The sequence below is a fragment of the Petaurus breviceps genome, unplaced genomic scaffold, assembly GCF_028583685.1.
Source record: "Petaurus breviceps papuanus isolate PSGF00001 unplaced genomic scaffold, PetGlider_PUasm1.0 90808, whole genome shotgun sequence".
In the NCBI taxonomy this organism is placed as follows: Eukaryota; Metazoa; Chordata; class Mammalia; order Diprotodontia; family Petauridae; genus Petaurus; species Petaurus breviceps.
This window is the reverse complement of record NW_027187349.1, coordinates 18621867-18640171: the sequence shown is the minus strand read 5'-3', so window position 1 is coordinate 18640171 and position 18305 is coordinate 18621867.

Below are 18305 nucleotides of genomic sequence, written 5' to 3'. Positions count from 1 at the left end.
GAGAGAGAGAGAGAGAGAGAGAGAGAGAGAGAGAGAGAGAGGTACTTATATGTACCTGTTGTCTCCCTAGGGGAAAAATTCTCCTTGAGAGTAGGGATTGTTTCATTGTTTGTGTCTATATTCCCATTGCCTAGGACAATGTCTGGCATGTAGTAAGTGCTTAATAAATGCTAGCTGATAATTGACCTGTACTTCTTTAACAGCACCAGCTGAGCTTACTCTCACTTTGTTTTGCTAAACAAGACTATGGAACTAAGCATTGGAAATAAAAAACAAAGGGCAACTCAGTTTTGCCTCCTCTCCCTTTCCATTACCCTTCTCCTACCTCAGATATTCCTTCTCAAACACACTGGGAAATTCCAAATTTTAAAGTTCAATTGCTTTTGAATATCTCCATGATGGCATGACTAAAAATGCTTTTCACCTAGACTTCCTCTGATGTTGCTTTCCAAACTATTGGGAAATTTTTGTTGAATTGAATTAGCTCCTATGTCCATCTCCAACAAACCAAGACTTGACCTGATAATGTGTAACCTGAGAGAATAATTTTCCATGCAAGCAATCATAAACTGAAAACTAGTGACTTTAAATAAGAATTTGAACCCAGGTCCTTTGCCTCAAAATCTAACACTTTTTGTATTATACCAAGTCATCTAAGTAGAGATATACACCAGGTAGTTAGTTGGCAATGCAGGAGAGAAGTCCAGGAAAGAGATGAGAAATAAGAATATTTTTTTAAACAAAAGAATAAGTGGGGAAAAGTTTAGCAAGTCCAGAAAAATGCTGATTTTTTTTCCAGTTCATCTTGATCTGAGGGAGGTGGCATTTCCATAAGTGCCCTTTTCAGCATGATGGGATTTCTTCAATTGCCTTCTTTATCCAATGGCATTTTGGCAAAAAGGTTGCTTTTCATTGTAGTGGCATTTCTGAAATAGTTGTGTGCAATTCTTGTTGTTGTTTGTCTTCTAAATAGTGGGTTTGCAAAAAAAGGTTCCTGTTTCAGTTTTTTAAAATAACACATTTCGGCAGAAGCCTGGGAGGGTTCCCATAGCTCTTTGAAGCACATGAAAAGAAGACCAGCTTGTCTAACTTAATTCATAGTACCGTGATGGGGTTTCTTAAACAAGCATACTCATTAAAGCCTATGTATGCTTAAAAAAAAATAAACCCAAACCAAATTGCTTGTAATTGGTGCAACCAGTGAGGTGGACCCCTGATTTCCTGGCCAAGATGGGAAAGTGGGAGGGGGAGTTCACCTCTGGAATAGATGAGTTATGCACAATTTTTTATCAGTTGATCAACAAGCATATTAAGTACCCACTATCTGTCAGACATGTACAAATCCCTGTCATTACAAAACCAAAAAATAAGACATTCTCTGCCCTCGAGGAGTTTATAGTCTACCAGAAAGACAGAAGGCACACATAAATGCATATAGGAAATAAATTTGAGAGTCAATGAGAGGGAATGGGCAGTGCTCTGACCTCTGAATTCAAGAGAGATCTGGATTCAAGTCTTTCCTACATAGAGTTAAATTCCCTCTTCAGACAATTATTAGTTATGTGACCATGGACATTTCTCTTGAACTCCCAATGTCTCAGCCAACTCTTTTTTTAAAGCAATTGGGGTTAAGTAACTTTCTCAAGGTTACATGGCCAGTTATTTCTGGGTGTGGAGCTAAGTGTCTGAGCCCAGATTCAGTCCCAAGGTCATCCCAATACTGGGGCTGGTGCTCTTACTAGCTGAGCCACCTGGCCGCCCCTCAGCCAACTCTTAAGACTGCAAAGTACAGTCAGAACCGATCTGCATAGGTAAAGGAGTTTCATCATTAGAAATTCCCTCCACCAATGAAAATCATAGGTTGTGGGCAAAAACAAAAGCAAAACAAAACAAAAAATAGAAGGCAAAGAGGGAGGGGAGAAGGTGATGGGGAGGCACCAGCAGCTTTAAGATTGACACTAAATAAAGATTTTTTTCTGAGATTATTTGAAACGATTAACACTTTATTAATCCAATAAGCAAAGGGTCCTGCTTTCTTTAAAATATCAACAGTTAACTATTCTCACCAAAGTCACTCGTGATTTCTTAAATACTAAATTTGATGACTTTTTATCAGTCTTCATCCTTCTCAACCTCTCTGAGGCATTTGACACTGTTGGTCATCCTCTCCTCCTGGATACCCTCTCTTCTGGGTTTTTATGATGCTGATGTCTCTTGGTTTTCCTCCTTCCTGTCTGACTGATCCTTCATAGTCTGCTTTGCAAGCTCATCATCATCCTTATCATGCTTCCTAACCGTGGGTATACTCCAAGGCTCTGTCCTTTATTTCTAAGGATGGATGATTGACTCGTCATCTCTAAGAAGAAGATGATTCCTAGTACTGTATATCGATCTCTAGCATCTCCCATAAGCTCTAGTCCCTTATTGCCAAATACCTATTGGATATTTCAAATTGGATGATCTATAAGGCAGTCAGTCAACAAGTATTTATTAATGTTTACTATGTGTTAGGAATTGTGCTATGTACTTGAGATACACCCCTGTATCAGCAAGTACCCTAGCATACCCAGGATGGCTGCTAGCACAGGTTCTTTGATCTGCTTTTCTAAAGGAAAGCAACTCAGAAAGGGGTTAATAATCTTACTTTAATCAAACATGTATCATTTACCTAGTTCAGGGGAAAAAGTCAGCACCCTGAACTTCAGAGAATACAAACAGAAGTTACAAGTAGACAAAAAATACAGACAGAGAAAATAACACAATTCAACAGACAGGGCTTTTAGCTGCCTGACCATTACATACCTACATAGTTAGTTATCAGAGAGAAAAGCACCAACATCTGGGCTTTCAAAGCCGGGGGGCTCAATGCCTGCCCAGAGTCTCATATGACCAAATCATACAGCTCTTCTCATAAGTGAGCCCCAAAGCAAAACCTCACCTCCAAGTATATATACCCTTCTTCAGGGTCAGAGGACATAACAACCCTCATGACCCACTGCCTGATTAGAAAGTAACAAAAGTTAGGCCTTCCTGAAAAACAAGCCTCTCCTAAGCAAGCTTCTCCTGTGGGCTCTGCTCCACCCTTCAGCAAATTCCTCCCACCCACAGGCTCCTTGTGGCCACATTCAGCTTATTAGGGGGCAGAGTATATTTTCGAATCAGGGAAGGTCCTCAAATTCACTTATGCTTATTAAGGGGCAGGGAAGATCTTCAAATTCCCTTACTATTACAACCCGCAGTACCCCAAAAGACAAAAAATAGTTCTCTTCAAGAAGCTCATAGTCTAATTAGGGAAGACAACATGAAAAAAAGGATCTGAGAAGCAAGGGGAATGGGGGAAAAGGTATTCATACATGGGGGCAAACTCTGGAGATTCAGAGCATAGCTGGGTATGAAATGAAGGGTGACTGGCCTGGACTAGTCCTTAAAATGGAGGACCAAGGAGGAACTCAACAATTGGATAAGGGGGTCAAAGTGATGAAGGGCTATTCCAGAGAAAAAGGCAGATGAGACATGGTGGCAAAGTCTTGCAGGTAGAAGCAAAGTTGTAAGCATCTCAAACTCAACATGTCTAAAACAGAACTCAACTTTCCCCCAAATCTATCTGTTTTCCAAACTTTACATTTCTGTTGAGGATACCACCATTCTTCCAGTCACCTAGGCTCTCAATCTCCTCGTCGTTCTCAATTCCGCCTTCCTATGTACCCCACATATCCAATCAATTGCCAAGACTTGTGCTTTCTCCCTATTCAATATCTCTTGAAATTGTCCCCTTTTCTCCACTCACACAGTGATGCCATCCTTGTTCATTGTTACTCACCTAGACTATTGAAATAGCCTCCAAATTGGCCACCCTGCCCCAAGTCTCTTTCCTCTCCAATCTACCCACTATACCTTCCAAAGGGATTTTCTAAAAGTAAAAATCTGACCGTTCACCTCACCCCTATTCAATAAACTCCAGTGACTCACTATATATCCTGGCAGCTAAGTGACCCAGTGGATAGAGTGCCAAACCTTCTCTTTCCTTGCCAAGATCATACAAAGTGACCCAGACCTGGGTAGTAACAAAGGAAAAGTTAGCAAAGATGATGGCACTGTCCATGGGCATTCATTAGATTACAAGAGGAGTCTCTCAAAATGTATCTCCCTTTAATTCTTTCACATCCTAAAATCCTAATGTTGACAAGAGGCTTAATCATAGTCAAGTCTCAGCCCCAATGCTCCTTCCTTCACCAGCTATGGCAATGGGTATGGGCTAGTCCTATTGAGGATAATTCAAAAGGGGGACCTGCTACTGGGTGGGAGGAGAGGAATCGTGGGGACTGAGGCCAGGACCAGCCACCAATAATTGTCTATCAGCATAGCTTCCAAGTTGGAAGAGGAGAGGCGCAGTTCCCTATCCAGAGTTATCCACCATGTAGTTTTCAGACTCTGTGGCCACTTACCATTGTTCCTGGTGCCCTAACCTTTCCCATCCAGCTGCACTCCTTAGGACTTCCCCATCATGCCCTTTTCTTGAGTACTTTCCCTCTGTCTTTTCAGTTTCTTTTTGGATATTGTCTTTCTGAATTAGTTTGCAAGTTTCTTGAGGACTTCTTTTTCATAATTATATCCTCAATGCTTAGCATAGTGCCTGACACATAGTAGGCTCTTAATAAATATTTATTGACTGACTGACTGTTACTGGTTACAGTGGATTTGGAGACTTCCTCAACAATCTGTGGATACAGTTCTTGGGATTCTGTCCACATATTGAAATTTAGAGTTAAACTGGGGTAGTAGCATAGTTTATTGGGAAAATCATGGAATTTGTAGTTGGGGACCTCTGTTTGAACCCCAGCTCTGCCACTTAATGAACTGTGTGATGTTGGGCGAGATTGGTGACCTCTTCGGCCTCCCTTTACTTCTCTGCAAAGAAGGGGATTGGATGAAATGAGGTTTGAGGTCTCGTTAAACTCTAAATCTCTGATCCATTTCTGGCCAACATATTCATTTAAATTGAACAGGAAGTTTGGTATCAGTTAAGCTAAGAATATGTGAGCAGAGATACTCAGATCAACAGTCAAATCCTGTCTTTCCTGATGCATTGCTATTATCAATCAATCCACCCTGTGGAAATTAATGAGAATTCTTTTATCTCAGGGCTAACCCAGGTGCCTGTTAGATAGAAAAACAGCAGGTGTTCCAGGGTAATTCCAAATTTCCCATTGAAAGCAAATAAAAAAAAAAAAAACTACCAAATTTCCCAGTAGGTCCTCTTGAGTTGGCTGCAATCCTCTGATGCCTATCACCTAAGATAGCAAAGATATTAGATGAGACTGATGAACTAGACCAAAAAGGATGGGAAAGGGCATTCTCTCCCATGACCTCTGCTCCATCCTGAGCAAATGAGCTTGTGGGAATCCAGATGCACAGTCCTGGACTGGAGATTATGAGGGTTAGAGTAAGGGAAGAGGAGCAGAGTAGAAAAGAGAACAGGCCCTGAGGGAAGAGAGGAAATAGGGCCAGAAGGTCTCCCTTCCTCTAGAAAACACTGCCCCACATAGGACTGTCTATTCCCACAGAGGAGACCAGAGAAACAGTATGGCTATATGGCCAACACAACCCTCAGAGCCTGCTCTGAAAGAAGGAGCTGGCTACAAATTCAGATGGTGTCTTAATAGAGGAAATAAAAAGGAACTTCCCAGTTTGTGGCCTAAAGTCAAGAAAGCTTCCTCTCTACAGGACACCTCATGGGTATGTGCTATTTCTGTGCATATCTGTGGGGGGAAATGCTTCTTTCTGAACATGTTGACTTTTCAAGGCTTGACAGAGTACATCTGGTAGTTGCTACCACAACATAGAGTAGCCTGGACACAGCTGGCTGCTGAAAATCCCTCATAATGTGATTGTTTTCTCCCAGAAATGAAAAAAAAAAAAAGGCCTTCAAGTTCATGACTTTGCATCACTTTGCAGGATTATTCTTTCAGGGTCAAATTTCAGAGAACGTTTATTTCCTCGTAAGAGCTTTGTCTACAAATAAACGGTCAGCAAGTTAACAGTGGTGGCTTGACAAATCGTAGCTCAAATGATGAGGTTTCCATGGCCGTGGTTAATTAGTCAAGGATTACGTAGTATATATTCCCACTCAATTATTTTTTCTACCAAAATGCTAATATTCATTAAAATAGAAAAGTAAAACTTTACTCATCAGTAAAAATATAATAGAGCAAAATTTAAAGAAAAAACAAACTCCTGGTTTTGTTACTCACTAACATTTAGCTGTTTACAAAAAAATATTTCATATAACTTATCACAGTGTCTGGCACACAGTAGGTACTTAATAAATGCTTGTTGACCGATCGATCTCTGTAAAAACTCTTTGATGGCCTTTTTCTAATCAATCAACAAGCATATTTGCATTGTGCTCTGCTGGGTCTGAGATTTATTGTTGTCGTTTTGTTGGTTTTTTAGTTGTTTCCAACTCTTCGTGACCCCATTTAGAGTTTTCTTGACAAAGATATTTGTCTTTGCTTCTTCCAGCTCATTTTACAGATAAGGAAGCTGAAACAGGGATAAGTGACTTGCCCAGGGTGACACAGTTAGTAAGTATCTGAGCTGGATTTGAACTCGTCTTCCTGACTCTAGGCCCAGCGCTCTATCCACTGTGCCACTTAGTGGCACTTGACCCCTAGATATGAGGGTACACATACAAAAATGAGACATATATAAGTATATCTGACATGCATAAATATTAATGTGAGGTAATTTATAGTGGGGGGAGTAGTAAGAGGGGAGACAATAACAGCTAGGGGTTAGAGGGGAAGGTGCAGGGGAGGCAGGAGAAACAGAAAAGACTTAATATAGAAGGTACCATTTGAGTGAGTTCTGAAGAAGATTATGTTTTTCAGAGTCATAGATGACACCAGTGCATTTCAAATTCTTAATTACTTAAAAGTATGGGAAGTTCTCAATGCTAATAGGTATACAGTAGTATTAATCTCTTTCCTGACAAGGTATGATTCTGATTCTGGGACAGACCTTCATATATTTGATTTTTTTTTCTGTTTATCTCTTCAAGATCTTTCCTTCAGCCTTTCTTCCCCCCCAGAGACATTGACACAGAGACCTGTAAGGTTAAAGGGGTGACCCAATATTTCTGAATTTTTAACCAGAATGCCCCAAGTTTCTGGGGCTCTTGTCTGTGGAGAAGAAGCTTCCTCCTTCTGGGAAGCCACTGCTTCCCTGGTGAAGAGACTGGTCAGACCAATTTGACCATTAACTTCTCTCCTGTCTAATCAAGGGAGGGGAGGGAGGAGGTTTAACTCCCAACTATAGCCACTTGTGGCCTTTAAATGAAGAAACTTTCAAATGCTTATTTGCTTATAATAACAATAATGTCTAGCATTTATAAAGTACTTTAAATTTTGCAAAGAATTTTATAAATAATAGATCCTCAGGGGCGGCCAGGTGGTTCAGTGAGTAAGAGCACCGGCTTCAGTGTCCGGATGACCTGGATCAAATCCGGGCTCAGATACTCAGCACCACACCCAAAAATAACTGGCTGTGTAACCTCGAGCAAGTTACTTAACCCCTATTGCTTAAAAAAAAAAAAAGATTTACAATAATAGATCCTCACAGCAACTGTACCAGGCAGGTGTAATTATTATCATCTCCATTATATAGATGATAAAACTGTGGCAAACAGAAGGGTTTTTTGTTTGTTTATTTTGTGACTTTTTCAGGGTCACACAGTTAACAAGTACCTGAGGCCAGATCTGAACTCAGATCTTTTGGATTCCAGGCCTCTCACTCCATCTACTGTGCCACCTAGCTGGTTTTTGAAAGAAAGGGGGTGGAGGTAGCTAGGTGGCACAGTGGATAGAACACAGGCCCTGGAGTCAGGAGGACCTGAGTTCAAATGTGACCTCAGACACTTACTAGCTGTATGACCCTGGGCAAGTCACTTAACCCTGATTTCTTCCAAAGAATAAATAAATAGAGAAGAAAAGAAAGGGGATGAAAAAGCAGTTAAGCAAAACCAATCAACATTATCCCCCTTAATGTTAATGCCTTTCCTCTGCTACTTTTTGTGTTTTGTCATTTTTCAGTCATGTCTGACTCTTTGTGGCCCGATTTTGAGTTTTCTTGGCAAAGATACTAGAGTGGTTTGCCATTTCCTCCTCCAGCTCATTTTACAGATGAGAAAACTGAGGTAAATAAGGTTAAGTGACTTACCCAGGGTCGCACAGCTAGTAAGTGTCTGAGGTCACATTTGAACTCAGGTCTTCTGGATTCCGGGCCTAGTACTTTATCTATTGTGCCTCCCAGATTATCCTCTATTTATCGTGGTTATATGTACGTAGATATTTTCACATTGTCTCTTCCATTAGACATGGAAGCTTCCTGAGAGCAGGGCCTGGTCTTTTAGCCTTTCTTTGTATCTCCAATGCTTAGCACAATTTACATATAGTAAGTGTTTAATAAATGCTTATCAACTGGCAATATATGCATTATTTATACCCATAGCCCCCCACTTCTGAAAAGAAGGAGATAAAAATTCTCAATTCTTCTCAGGGCCTAAGCTTGGTGAATAATATTTCACAGTGTTCAGTTCTGTCTTTTTTTTCAAAACCCTTCAATTTTGCTGATGAGGAAACTAAGGCCCAAGCAGCCCTTGGCCAAGACCAAACAGGTAGCCACTAACTGTCGAGGTTTCCTAACTCTCACTCAGTCCAGGGCCCTTTCTTGTTCACCATGTTACCTCCTACCCAGACCTAATGTCTGGATCTTCACGTGGAGCCGGTAATCACAGGCCCAGAGCCTGTTTTGGTCTCCTGGTGCCAGCCACAGACACCTCTTTGACCCGTAGCCAGCACACTAAGGCTGGGAAGCATTCCTTTCCAGCACAGCTCATCCTTGGCACCCATCCCCACAGTGAGACTAAGTGCTGAGGGGAGGGCTGGGCAGAGACTGCTTCGGCCTCCCCAGCCTTCAGGGTGGGCTCTGGTGGGAGGGAAGCTGCTACTGTGGTTTAAAGATGCTAGTTAAAGTCCTCCTTCTGGCTTTTATTTCTTCCCTAGGCCTCCAGAGGGATCTCAGTTCATTCCAATTCCCTCCTTCCACCCAAGGGATTGGGGGAGGGTTTTCTTTCCTTACAACCTTTTGTATAATAGTACCTGCTGCCCTTTTCTACTCAGCAAGAAGAGCCACTGATGGACAACACCCCCAGAGTCCGTGCTTCTCCTCCCTAAGGGGGTTAATCCACTCAGTTTAGGAACTCTGCCCTGGAGCAGAGCTGTTCTGATCAGTAGAGGAATTAATGAAAACTCACATAACCAACTTAATGTAGGCATCCCCAGATTATACTTAAATCAATCAACAAACATTTAGTAAATGCCTACTATGTGCCAGGAGGGCAGTAAGGTGGCATATTGGATAGAGCTTCGGGTCTGAAATCAGAAAGACTCACCTTCCTGAATTCAAATCCAGCCTCAGACACTTACTAGCTGTGTGACCCTGGGCAAGTCACTTAACCTTGTTTGCCTCAGCTTCCTCATCTGTAAAAAGAGCCAGAAAAGAAAATGGCAAACCACTCCAGTATCTTTGCCAAGAAAACCCCAAATGGAGTCATGAAGAGTTAGATACAAGTCAACAACAAACAGCTTGCTCTGCTTCCAGAAACTTAGATGTCACAGTAGGGCCTGGAGTCAGGAAGACTCGAGTTCAAATCTAGTGTCAGACACTTCCTAGTTCTGTGACCCAACCAAGTCACTTAAACTCTATTGGCCTCAGTTTCTGCTACTATAAAATAGAGATAATAATAGTACCCACTTTGCTCTCAGGGTTGTGATGATCGAGATGGTATTTGTGAAAATGCTTATTAGTGCCTGGCCATATTTGAGGGCAGGAACTGTACTTCTTTTTATTAAGTGTCTCCCCAGCCCTTAGCACAAATGCCTGGCACATAGTAGGTGCTTAATAAATGTGTAGTGGATTGTCACATAGTAGGTGTTTAATAAGTGCTGCTGCCTTCCTTCTCTGTGAGGAATTGTACTCAAATTCAACAATCATAGAATGTCGAGTATGTCCCAGGTATTACGCTTGCACTGAAGACACAAGAAAAAGAGAATGAAGCAATTCTTCCCCCTCAGTGGCTGGCATGGGCTCACAGACTTCCCCTTTGCTCTTGCCTCTCAGAATCCCTCATTTCCTACAGAACCTCGCCTCAGGCACCACCTTCTTTCTATACGAGGCCTTTCCTGAACCCCTCTCCCCAAACTCCCCTAGTTGCTTAGAATTTATTTGGTTTATATTATCTATGTGCTTATATAAGAACTTGTGTCCTCCCACAGAATACAAACTGAGAGTTGAAACAATTTCCATTTTTGTCTCTTTATCTACTATTGCCTGGCAAACAGTAGGCACTTAATGTGTGTTGATGGATAGATTGATCAACAAACTTACTTTCTATTGGAGAGGGTCAATATGTACACAAGTAAGAAAATACAACATAATACAACGTAATTTTAAGAGGAAAGAAAGAGTGCTAATAACCAGGGGTTCGGTAACAGCTTCAGGTGGGAGGTACCTGGGGTCCTCCCAGGCATCTCTGCCAAGAAAAGCCCAAATGGGGTCATGAAGAGTGAGACACCACTGAGAGACAACTCAACCACCACCACAACAAAAGGCAGTACCTCCTGAGCTTGGGTTTTGAAGGAATTCTAAGAGGCAGAGGTGAGAAAACAGCACATTCTGCATTGTAGGGATAAATCATACAAAGTCCTGGAGGTGGAAGATGAAATTTCATGCCTAGAGAAGAGCTAGGAGGCCAGTTTGACAGGCATGGAGGAGATCGTGAAGCCTGGTGTCCTAGGAGAAGACAGACAGAACCCAGAGTTACTCTTCATAGGAGCTGTTTCGGACTGAATTCTTCACATCCCTCTGCCTCAAGGTTCCCCATCTCAGTAATGGGACTCACCTACTTCTTACCTCCATGAAGAGAGATTGTAAATATCAATTAGACCATGTCTCCAAGACACTTTGAACTCCACAGGGAAGCTGGAGACTATGTAATTACAAACTCACACTGTTATTTATGTCCGTGATGTCAACTACTCTCAGAGAAGCAATGAAACTTCAGCAGCCTGCAGCTTCCTTCCTTCTCCAATATGTACATACACTTGTTCCAGCTTCCCCAGGGAACCTCCACAAAGCTGTTGGTCCTATGAGAAAGCCACTAACTCATAATATCTGTTTATTATCTTCTCCCTAAACCACCTATGTCTACCAAACACATCTGGCCCAAAGATTTTTTTGTTCTGTTTTGAAAAAACATTTCTGACCATATTGAAGCTAAACACTGTCCCACTGGGGCCCATGATTTTAAGCAAATAAGAGCTACTGGAAAAGGGAGGAAAACTCTCCCAGCTGTGGTAGAGGAAACTGGTATTCCTTTGTGTTTACTTGCAACCTTTCATCTGAACAGCTCAGAGCTCTCTGGGGGAATTCTCAGTTGATTAATCTTCCCCCACCCCACCCCCAGCCCCTGTGGTGGAGGAGGCAAGGGATATCTTGGGGAGAAGGGAACAGAGAGTGCTTGCCCCAAAGCTCTGTCACTAAGTTCCTGGTGAAACTCAGAATAGAACCCAGGATGTCTGGTTTGCAAGACTGTCCTGTAACCAGGAGACAACACATCCTTCCTGAAAACTGCAGCCCCACCACTGGTGATGGGTTTTTTCTTAACCCCTTCCTGCTAAGGCTCTGTTCTGAGCCGGAGCTGGAAACTTGGGAAGATTGGAGTAGAGAGGGGAAGAGAGGAATGGGAGATTAGGGGTTTTCCCCAGAAGCAATTATCTCTGTTTGTCTGGTAGTTGTTGGCCCTACCCCCCTTAGATTAAGGAGAAGTCTATCTGGGTCCTCATCCTCAGGGAACCAAGGATCTTCAAATATTAATTGGGGGAAGGAAGAACCCGAGATCTTCTAGTGCCAACACTTCTTTGGATATAGCTGGAGTGAGGAAGTTTGTTGTTGGGTTCTGTTGGACTCTTCTTGGCAAAGATGATAGAGTGGTTTGCCATTTCCTTCTCCAGCTCATTTTTACAGATGAGAAAACTGAGGCCAAAAGGGTTATTTAACCATTTTGTTTTTTACCATTTACATTTTGATCTGGGCCAGTATGCTCCTTCTCCTTGGCAGCCTGGTGGCCCCTACCAGACGGTGGAGAATGTCTCAGGCCAGATTTGAACTCTTATCTTCCTGACTCTGGGCCTGGCATTCTATCCCACCTAGCCCTTGGAGTCAGGAAGACCTGAATTCAATTCCTTCCTCTGACACTTACTAGCAGCATAACCCAGGGCAAGTCACCTAAAGACTCTCACCTTCCCTTTCCTCATCTGTAAAATGGAGATAATATTAGCACTTACTCCCAAGGTTGTTATGAGGATCAAATGAGTTAACAGATGTAAAACATTTTTACAAACCTTAAGAAGCTATTCTAGTTATAATCATAGAGATCTCATTTTACAGATGAGGAAACTGAGGCCTGAAGAGCTAAGATGACTACCAGAAAGTCATACAGCTAGACAATTCTGCTGAAACTAATTAAAGCTGGGTCCTGACCTTGAAGCTTTCAGAGCCTTGGTCATTTCATCCATGGCCCATTATTAGTGGTGTGATTTGTGGTCTGAGTTTGCTATCATCTCACTGTGGGAATACCAAGAAGGTGGTCCCTCAGTGACCTTTTTTTTAAACACTAGAGCTGTGGTCAGGAGGAATTCATATACCTAAGCCCCTCAGTTGGAGGGACCTAAACACATACTGGTCCTTCTACCAATTCAACTTGTGCCCCCATCTATGATTTATGGTCCTGGACCAGGAGTATCAAACTCAACTAGGAACAAGGGCCACAAAATCAGACATGAGAATCCCTGCAGCCCCCATATTAACTTAGAAAAGCACAAATTATCATTACATATGTTCTATTGTATTTTTATTTATTTTGTTAAATATTTGCCATTTACATTTGACCTGGTCCAGTTTGCTCCTTCTCCTCAGGCAGCCTGGTGGCCCCTGCCAGACTTAGTGCAGAAATCCTATCATCTTTAGCTTTACTGTAGTTTAAAATTCCTAGGTTTAAGTGAGCCTCTAGCCTCAGCCTTCCCAGCAGCAGAGATTACAGGTATATGCCCCCATGGCTGATTTTTCTTGCTATTAGAATTACTAAGGAAAAGAGAATGGTACTGTTAAAAAGGAAAATTCAGGCTTTCACCCTGATCAACTAGGTAAAACTCAGGAAAAAGAGGATTAAAAGGAATTTATTAAAGATTACATCAAGGTAGCAATATGTTAAGGGGCTGATCACTAGAGATCAGCAAGAGATTCAAGATGGAACCAGTTTTCATGATAACTTTTAGTAATGAGACAAAGACAATTTGGTTAGGGGGATGGGCCATTGCATCTCAGTCTTCCCCAATTGCCTTATCATAAGGAAATGAGGTTATTGATAAGGGGAATGCACTTCTACGTGTTGGCTAACAAGTAGGGGATGATCTGCTATGTGCTAGATAACAGATCATACAAAGGCTGCAGACTGGGTAATGCCTCCCCAAATAGAACCTCCCCAACATGGATTAACAAGCAGAATTGGGAATAATTGGATCACCAAGTCAGCATAACTTCCAATGGCACAATAAAGAGAAAGGCCTTGGAGTCACAAAGTTATGGTATATTGAAGATAATGGAATGCTACTGTTCTATGAGAAATGATGAAGGGGACAGTTTGGGAAAACTTGGGAAGACCCATATGAACTGATGCAAAGTGAAGCAACCAGAACCAGGAGAACAATCTACACAGTTATAGCAATATTGTAAAGATAATCAAGACTTAGTAACTCTGATCAACACAATGACCAACTACGTACAAGTCCAAAGTATTCATGAAAGTATCCACCTCTAAATAGAAAACAGATGGACTCAGAATGCAGATTGAATTTTTCTTTCTTTATCTCTCTCTCTTTCTTTCTCTCTCTCTTTTTCTTTCTCTCTCTTTCTCTCTCCTTCTCTCTCTCATTCTTTCTTTCTTTCTTCCTTCTTTCCTTCCTTTTCTTTCTTTCAATGTGGCTAATGTGGACATTTGCTATACATTTCTATACATACTTACAAGGCACACTGTTTTTCTTGCCTTCTCCATGGGTAAAGGAGGGGAGAGGGAGAGAAATCAGAACTGAAAATAAAATAAAAGTGAATTTAAAAAAATCAATTTGAAGGGCATCTAGGAAGCACAGTAGACAGAGCACCGAACTTAGAGTGAGGAAGACTTGAGTTCAAATTCTACCTCAGACATTTATCAGTTATGTGCCTCTGAGCATGTCACTTAACCTCTCTCAGCCTCAGTCTCCTAATCTGTGAAGTGGGAACAATAATAACATCTACCACCTAAGGTTGTTGGGATGATTGAACACTTTGCAAACTTTGAAGTACTGTATAAATGCTATCTATTAAAAGTTAATTTGAGGGTACCTTCCTAATTGTTTGTCCTGGAACATGCTAGGTGTAACAGTGGACAGAATGCTGGACCTGGAGTCAGGAAGACCTGCTTTCAAATCCAACCTCAGACACTTATTAACTGTGTGACCCTGGGCAAGTCACTTAACCTTGCTTGCCTCAGTTCCTCATGTATAAAATGAGCTGGAGAAAGAAATGGCAAACAACTCCAGTGTCTTTGCCAAGAAACCCTGAATAGAATCACTGAGAGTTAGACGTGACTGAACAATAACAAACACATTTTATGTTCATGCCCTAGGTACCAGAATCACCAGTCATCACTCTCTTGGTCTTGCATATTTGTTCTGGAGCTGTCTGGGGTCTGGTGTGGGTGCAGGGACTAACCATTGCTGATGGAGATATTTAGGATTCTATCCAAGTCTTTCCCCCCTGTGGAATAATGGTGCTCTACTGACCTTTGCTAAGAAATGATCTTTGCTGTGAATGATAAAAGGGGATTGGGGAGAGGGCCAGGAGTTCCACTATGCAAAGAATGCTCTATCTGTGACTGACTCTTATCAGGGGATTTGAAAATTGTTATTCCCAGCCTGTAATAGAACCATTCCATAGAGAAAGATGCCAAACTGAAAATGTGAGACAGGTAAACCACATTAGCTCCTGCAGCAGCCAATGCCTGCTTTGGGGTGCTTTGGATCCTCAGCCAAGATGAACTCCATTGCCAATTTCCTCAAATGGCAGTATTTGTCTAATTCAGACAGGGGCTGGTGAGATGTGTGTATAGGATGTAGCATAATCTGGAGGCTGGGGCCTAGATGAGGTGACTTTTCTATAACTAATTATAATTAGAAATGTATACAATAACAACATCTTTGAAAGACTCAAGAACTCTGATCAATGCAATAGCCAACCATGATTCCACCTCCTTATCCTAATGGACTCATGGTGCCAAATGAGACATATTTTTTAGACACGGTCAATTCAGGAATTTATTTTGCTTGATGATATGTATTTGTTACAAGGAAAAGATGGAAGGTTAAAAAAATAGAATATTTTGTTCACTGAAAAACGTATAAGTTAATTTAAAATAAAATCAATGTAGCATCATAAAAATCATTACTTAGGGTCTTTTAAAAACTGTCAGCTCCTCGGAATTAGCTTTTCTCCATCATATCTCTGTATTTCCCATTGCCCACCACTTAATGCCAGCTCTCCTATCAGATAAAATGGCTTTGTTGATATTACAAAGCATCCTGTCATATTGAGTTTAGTCATCTAGAGCAGGTTTAATCTTCTAGGCCTTCATCCTTTGCTGCTTGCCCTGTATGATTTGGCTGTCGCTTCTGCAGCTATTTCTGCAAACTTATTTCTTTTATTCCAATATGCTAATTTTTCTTTCTCTTTTTGTCCCTGTTCCTCTTTCTGCTCCTCCCAGGGGAATATGGTATCTTACTTGGGCCTGCTGAGACTTAGAAGAAGATTCCTTGGTTGTCTTCCTTTGTCTTATTTCACTATGGGACTGGGAGTAGAGAGGATGGTCCCGGCTAAAATCCCACCATCTATAAGAAGTCTTTTCTAAATATCTTTAGTGCTAATGCCAATGCCTTCCCTATCTCCAATTTATTTGTCCATATCTTGTTTGTACATACTTGTCTTCATGTTGTCTACCTCCATGAAACTATGAAATCCTTCAAGGTAGGACCTGTCTTTTGCCTTTCTTTATTCCCCTGGGTTTAGCAAAGGTCCTAGCATGTAGTAGGTGCTTAATAAATGCTTACTGACTGAAAATTAAAGCAATCCCATAATGGAATGGGCTTTCTTAGGGGGGGGATGGGGCATAGTAGGTTCCTCAATGGAGGTCTTCAAACAAAGACTAGACAACTGTATGTGAAGTTATTTTGCAGGGGATTCTTGTTATTATTATATATTATTCTTACATATGGGTTGGATTGGGTAACCCTAATTTCCCTTGCTTTATAATGTTATAGCACTTCCTCTGGGGCCATGTGCCCAACTCACACTTACTATGGCAGGATGAGTCTCTATAGGAGTCATTATTCCTCTCCTCAATGTTCTAGGGGTAACACTGAGGGTCTGTGGCTTCTAACACTGTTCCTCAAGATGAGTCACACTCTCCAATACCCTCCAGAATCAGGTGAACTTCATTAGCTTTTAGAAAGTATAGTGAGATTAGTTGGTACAAAACAGTCCCCTTCAAACTGGGGTGCACTCATCCCATGTGCACACAAGATCCCTGGGGAAAATGGGCTCAAACTACAAAAGTGGCAAGGTACTAGGGGCCAACTCCAATGGATGCAGATATGGACTCTGGTCACTACTGGAACTTCTGATGGGATCTCTGGACCTCCTAAATTCACCAGATCACCTGGGGACGTCCATTTTAGAATATTCATTCTTTTAAGATCAGAAAAGAAACACAAAATAAATGAAGGTGCCATATACTCAAAGACCCAGAATGGGCAAGCATGAGATAGGCCAGCCGTCCTACCCTCCACCCTGCCACCAGCAGCTCAAAATTGTCTTGACTATTCACAGCCACTAAAGAAAAGAAACGGAGACTCGTAGGTCAAACCTTTCATTCACCTAGTTAGTTCCAGCCCAAATATTCCTGACTCACTAGTTCTACTGTCTCTATAACCAGTTAGAAGACTTCATCATCACATAGTACTAACACTAAATCATCAAGACCAGAAGTAGGATCCCTAAGCCTCCCTATGTGTTTGGATTAGATATAAACAGAAAACAACTGCACGTATTCTAAGGTCTGAAACCAGGTAGGGAATAGATAGCTAAGATCGACGGATCTATATCTATATGTTGGCATGCTTTAAATACTTGATATGTCCTTGTATAACCATGGGAAAGTCCCTCAACAGTTGGCCAGCCCCCTATCATATGAGATTCTTCATCAGTCAGTGAGACAAGAAACATTAATTAAGTGCCTACTGTGTTTCAGACACTGTGCTAAGCACTGGGGATCCAAAAAAAGACAAAATAACTGTCCCAGTTCTCAAGGAGTTCAGAGGCTAATTAACGGGGGAGATAACTTGCAAACAACTACATACAGATAAAACATATATAGGATAAATTGGAAATAATCAGCAGAGGGAAGGCACTAGAAATTTTACAGAAGTATAGCAGTGCTAACTTGTACTGACTTGAGAGAACCTATTGTTAAATTTTCAATGTGACCATTTACACCTCATAAATCTGTGTGACTTATTGTTTTGTTGATTATCTAGACCAGAGATGGGAAAACTTTGTCTATCAGGGGCAAGAGAGTAAATATTTTTAGGCTTTATGGGCCAAGAGGCAAAATTGAAGATATTGTGCAAGTGCTGATATAACAAGAAAGCAAATTTCCACAAATGTTTTGTTGATGATATTAAAAATATAATAATAATTAAGTATAATTTTTAGTAATGCAAGTCTACTAAGAAAAAGAATAGAATTTTTTAGGGGGTAATATTACTCTTAATTGGGGTTCAAAGTTAGTGTTCTCCATCCTGAAAATCAATTGCAAATGTTCATCTATTAATATTAATCTGTAATGAGATTTTACATGTTTCATCTTCAAAAATGTCTTTTCACACAGATAGGTACTGCCAAACACTAACACCAGTACTTGAACATGTGATTTAAATGAGTTAATAGTCTTAAACAATTTTTTTTCCTCCATACATTTCTTCAGCTGCTGCAATCAAGCACAAATCCATTAACTTGCCATTGGTATAGCTTTCCTTGCTTGACTAACAAATGAACCACTCAGAAACTTACTTTGGTTGTAGCTTCTTTGTTGTTTT